The sequence below is a fragment of the Doryrhamphus excisus genome, linkage group LG10 (genome assembly GCF_037039965.1).
Source record: "Doryrhamphus excisus strain RoL-2023G ecotype Guam linkage group LG10, RoL_Dexc_Guam_v1.1, whole genome shotgun sequence".
Lineage (NCBI taxonomy): Eukaryota > Metazoa > Chordata > Actinopteri > Syngnathiformes > Syngnathidae > Doryrhamphus > Doryrhamphus excisus.
In genome coordinates this window covers 8,076,919-8,082,526 of record NC_136366.1, presented here as the reverse complement: position 1 = coordinate 8,082,526, position 5,608 = coordinate 8,076,919, and positions in this window count along the sequence as shown.

Below are 5,608 nucleotides of genomic sequence, written 5' to 3'. Positions count from 1 at the left end.
CAAATTTAAGAACGAATGGACAGAAAGACTAACGACAGACGAATGAACAGAACGACTGATCGGTGGACGGATCGGTGGATGGACAAACAGCAGACAGATAAACAGATGGACATATTGATGGATGGACAGACCGATAACAAGCTGGAAGGGCAAATTTAAGAACGAATGGACAGAAAAACTGACGACAGACGAATGAACAGAACGACGGATCGGTGGACGTATCGGTGGATGGACAAACAGCAGACAGACAAACAGATGGACATATTGGTGGATGGACAGACCGATAGCAGTCTGGAAGGGCAAATTTAAAAACGAATAGACAGAAAGACTGACTACAGACAAATGAACAGAACGACGGATCGGTGGACGGACAAACAGCCACCTTCAGTGACATCATGGGGGAGCGGTTGGCCCGCAATGGTGCAATGGCACGGGTCCAGCAGTTAAACACTGTGGACTAACAGCTTGCCATGCTCAGCAGCGTCATGGAGCACCAACCGCTACCATCCATCATCACATGCAACAAAACAAGCAAATAACCAGCGCCATTAAACATTTACATCATCATCAGAGACGCCATCCTCTATTCTGCAGCCGATCGAAGAGCATAAAGGCTACAAACAAACCCCAACAGTGGACCCCCACTAACCCCCTCAAGAGAGAAATACAAGGGGAAAGAGGGCAGAAGCAAATGAAGGAGATAAATCTATTGATCGGAGATCAACATGATGCTGCCCCCAGGGCTATCTAGCTGGGGGAGCTTGAAATGGGGAGGATGAAGGGTGAGGCTTTGATTCCTAGGATAACTTCTTCTATTTATCTTTCATAATGCTTTTGTAAGGTGTTTCTCTATGGCTTTGCTTTCAGGTGTGGTGAAGTCTGGGCATTAGATAAAACCAGTTAGTTGACTGTCAGTCAAGTTCAACTGGTTTAAAGGCAGCCACGACGGGGAAACGCCATGGCGGAGACACCACGACGCGCTGCCACGGCGGAGACATATAAATGACGCTAACCAAGGTTCCAGGAGCAATCCCAGCGATGTAACCTAATCTTGTGTTGAAAGTTTTATTGATTCTTGTTAGAGCCTGCAGACCCGGAGCCTAGATTGTCGATGATGGCGCTGCCCGCGCTTTAGCTACATCTTCTTGTAACAGGAGACAGCAAAGTCTTCACACTCATTAACCTTCTTAGACGGGCAACACGGGGCAAGCAGGCAAAATATTTCTATTTTTCCATCAATATTTCATCACTGGCTTAGGCCAAACAAAGCCAGGGGGTTTCTGACCGTAATGGCCCCATCTGTCTATAGATCTAAAGGACAGGAGCTGGCAATGGCTGTCCTTTGACACCAGAAAATAGGCTTCGACATCAATGGAGACCACTCACACACACACACACACACACACACACACACTATTACAGATACACACAGAGGATCTGTGGATGTTAGGGAGCCTGGAAGGCAAAGTGTATCCTGCTATGTTTCCTCACAGATGGTCTCTTGATGTTCTCGCAGGAAGATCAAGTTTCCCCGAGTGACGGGAACATTGTCTGCTTGCTCTTAGGAGAACAACATTGGTGGGATTTGTAAGCCGTCAGAGACGCACACCATGAACAAATTATGACATTATGTATAAGAGGCTGCAAACGTTTCCTGCCCATCCGTTTTATCCATTATATACATATATACAGTATATCTCACACCTCGCCAGTGGATAGGTCATCATCTCATTACATCTCATACAAGTATCAAAATAATCATGTTTACTTTTGGCGAGTATATCATCAATGTACTAAATAAAATCAAGTATTCTTCATGTGATTGTACCAAGGGCGTGCCAGGTTCTGAGAACAGGGGGGGCTTAGCCCCCTGGAAATGCACAGGATATGAATGAATGTAAGTAGACATTCAAAAAAAAACCCCAAAACAAATAAGGAACAAGAACCAGGATATAATTTTCCCACTTTTGGACAGATTTAGTAGAGATACTCAATTGTTTTAGGCCACCATTAAATGTACACAAGTACACACAATCTACACTGCAAAACCGCTGCTCAAGCTCTGCAACCATTCTGTCCAGTGGACAGTGATCAATGATATAATAATCATTATTATATTATTAATTAACCTATTATTATTACTATCATCATTATTCTTATTATTATTATTACTACGACTACTACTAGTAGTAGTAGGCTAGTATGAGCCTTCTTATTGGCTTTCTTATTAGCCTGCTTTTGCACTATTATATGAAATTTGTCAGAGATTTTTTTGTAACAAATCTATAAAAAATATATAATTATTTGGGGGAGCTTAAGAATTTCTGAAGCCCCCCTAAAATAGGCCGAATGACGCCACTGGATTGTACTACAATATGGCTTATGCCTTACTAATATAGCAACGAGTGTTCTAATATTTCATCCATGCCATGCAGATAAATAAGGAAGCAAAACATTCAAACAGCAGGATATTATGCAGTGGAGTCCAAACTATAAAAAGAAAAGTAAACATAAGAGATTGAACACACCTATCCAGTATTATTTGTGCAAAGGAAATTTTTTTTATGTAGTTCTTGTAGAACTATTATATATAAATAATATATAAACCCTTCTAAGTCCCTTCCTATGTTTTCGAGGTGACCTCATCACATAAGCCAAGACCATTAGCTTCCCGCCCCACAGACCTCCAGAGACTCCTCCATCCACCCAGCAACCACATTAGACAAAATGTGCAATGTTTTGGGTCGGTTAACTAAGAGTAATTAAGGAATTAAGCTGAATTAAGAGTGCCATTGCCTGATGCATGTCGTCTGTAGATGAACCGCCGGTGTGGAGAGTCCCTGGACAAGGACGACAGACGACATGGACGCACTTTACAATGGCAGCCCGGACCAAGACTTTCTTTGGCTTGGGTTACACACCGAAAGCATGGCGAGGAGGGGGGGGTAGAGGGCCGAGCCACGTCGGCCTCTAATTGGCAGTAATTAACCCCCCCGCCGGCGGTCATTGTTGAGGCTTCATTGTGTCTGAGAGGGAAAGGTCAGCGAGCATGAGGGCTTTCTCCACGCACGGACAGGTAGATGAAGAGGGCAGATTGAATGACAGCCAAAGACAGGAGGCCATTCTTATCAGCTGGGTTTAGTTTGTGTTGTTTTTTTTTTTTTTTTTGGAAAGGGACGATATCGTTCAATCAGATTTTCCTATGAAATTGAAGATAAAATATTTTCTATTTGCAGGTTGAATTACACCATACATTTGCTGTTTATTCCAAGGAACCTGTTTTTATAAGGTTTTGCTAGTGAGTCGAGTTAAGGCAATGTTTAGTATTTTAGTAAGGTATAATTCTGTTTTTTTTTTTTTAGTCCAATATCAAATTTATCATAATGATACTATAGAAACTGTGCATTTTAGAGAGGTTTTTTTTTTTATTTTTCATTTTTTATAATTCTGTTCTTGACCAAACATGTAGTTGGGACATTCATGTAAAACTAACCATTTATCATTAATTTACCTATACATGGTGAAGTTTTAGATGTTTGTAATTCTGGGTTGATACAAGAGCAAAAGTTGCACCTTGAATCCAGGTGTGGTACCCCCCTCCCCCCCACCCCAACTACTCGAAACACCCGAGTGCTCTCCACTTGCCAGCGGCATCCATCCCAAAGGTCACGCAGCCCTGCTTGCTGAACAATGGATCTCCTTTGTACGTTCGTTTTCGGGAGAGCGACAGGGACGAGTGGAGCCGAGGATGCCGCCGCTCTCCATTAGGGCTCTGTGACGCCAGCACCAACTTTTCATGTTGCGCTATTGTTACACGTCTGTTCCCTTGAGAGGCGCTGCCGTGTGGGTAATGAGAGGTAATTGGTCCCGGGTCAAGGATGATTAATTCCCTTGGTCAGGTGTCAGCCTTTTTTTGCTACCTGCTCGGCTGTGCAGGTAGGAGGGAGGGGATGGAGGCGATGGAGGGGAGGGAGGATGGAATATGAGATGGTGTGGGTGAGGAGCCCACTATGTTTTATTATGGACGCAGAAAAGGTAACTGGGCTTTAAAATGTTCTCAGAGCGCTTTGACACAGCTCAGTATTGCTCTGGGATACTTCAACATGGTCACAAGAGAAGGGGGGGAGGGGGACCGGGGATAAAATCAAGTTGGGGGACGACCAGCATGCCACCTCAGCCATGCTGCCCCAAAGGTACACACAGTACCGTACAAGACAACAGCCGTCATATCTAGCACCCCCTCTTCCTTCAACATCGAGACTGATAGCTGTCCTCAACCGGCCCCCCCCTCCCTTCAGCATGACTGACTAATCTGAATACGGGCCCATTTTGGACACTGATTATCTGGCAACCTGTGTGTGCATGACAGTAAATGCAGGGGCTGGCTTGGTAATTGACCAAGCAAAGACTGAGACGCCTGCCGTGTAATTGAGCAGGAGCTGGAGGTAGGGGGTGGCGACGAGGGGCGGGACTGAGCTCTCGCAGCACTCAAAGAGTCCAAGGAGTCTTGATCGCCCATTAGACTTGACGGGGGGTCTGAAGGACCTAGCAGGGGGTCCCCCCTTTGCCTGTTGACTCCTACGTGAGGCCCGTACTGTTACGTGTAGCGCTTGAATGCAGCGCTGACACCTATCATCCCCGTGGACTGAACTGTTCATGATGGGAATCACTCACATTAAAGCTAATGGAATTTTTTTTTTTGCGAGCCCACCTGAGAAAGCATGCAGATGCAGATACACCCCCTTGTGGCTTTTGAGTTGCGCCGGGACAACATTGGCCATGAGATTGGAGTAGTGGAATGACTTTTGTGAGATACTGTAACAAATGTCTGAGTTCAATCCAACCCGCAGCTAAAATGGCAACAACATCGATCAGTCGCACAACATTTTGTCCTTAAAGTGGCTCAATCTCCCCGAGAGCCCTGAGACCTCATGCTGAGCGTTTCTGTGACCTATCGGTTGATTGGACCCGTGTCATTTAAGCTCACAAATAGCTTTCATCACTTCTGCTCCGGTGGCTGCAGTACGTAACCGTCTAGTATCTAACATACAGTACCGTGTGTACAAGTATACACTCCCCATCGGCGGTTTAAGGATATTAAGCAGAGCTTCAAAATACAAAAAGAAGAAATTTAGTGGAAACTGAACAGATTTTTTATTTTGTCCATTCTCCACAATCCTTATGTGAGACATGAACACACGTCTTTCTCTTTTCTGTGTGTTCAAAAGATATAAAAACAGCTAAAAAAGAGGTAGCAGAGGATGCACGTAATGGGAGGCACCTATGCACCTTGAAGACTAAAAAACAAAAACAAACCCTCCCCCAAAAACAGAAATTTATTAATTCATATGTTTTCTTCTGCTTTTCCTCACAAGGGTCGCGGGGCTGCTGGAGCCTATCCCAGCTGTCTTAGGGCGAGAGGCGGGGTACACCCTGGACTGGTGGCCAGCCAATCACAGAGCACATATAGACAAACAACCATTCACACTCACATTCATACCTATGGACAATTTGGAGTCGCCAATTAACCTAGCATGTTTTTGGAATATGGGAGGAAACCGGAGTACCCGGAAAAAACCCACGCATGCACGGGGTGAACATGCAAACT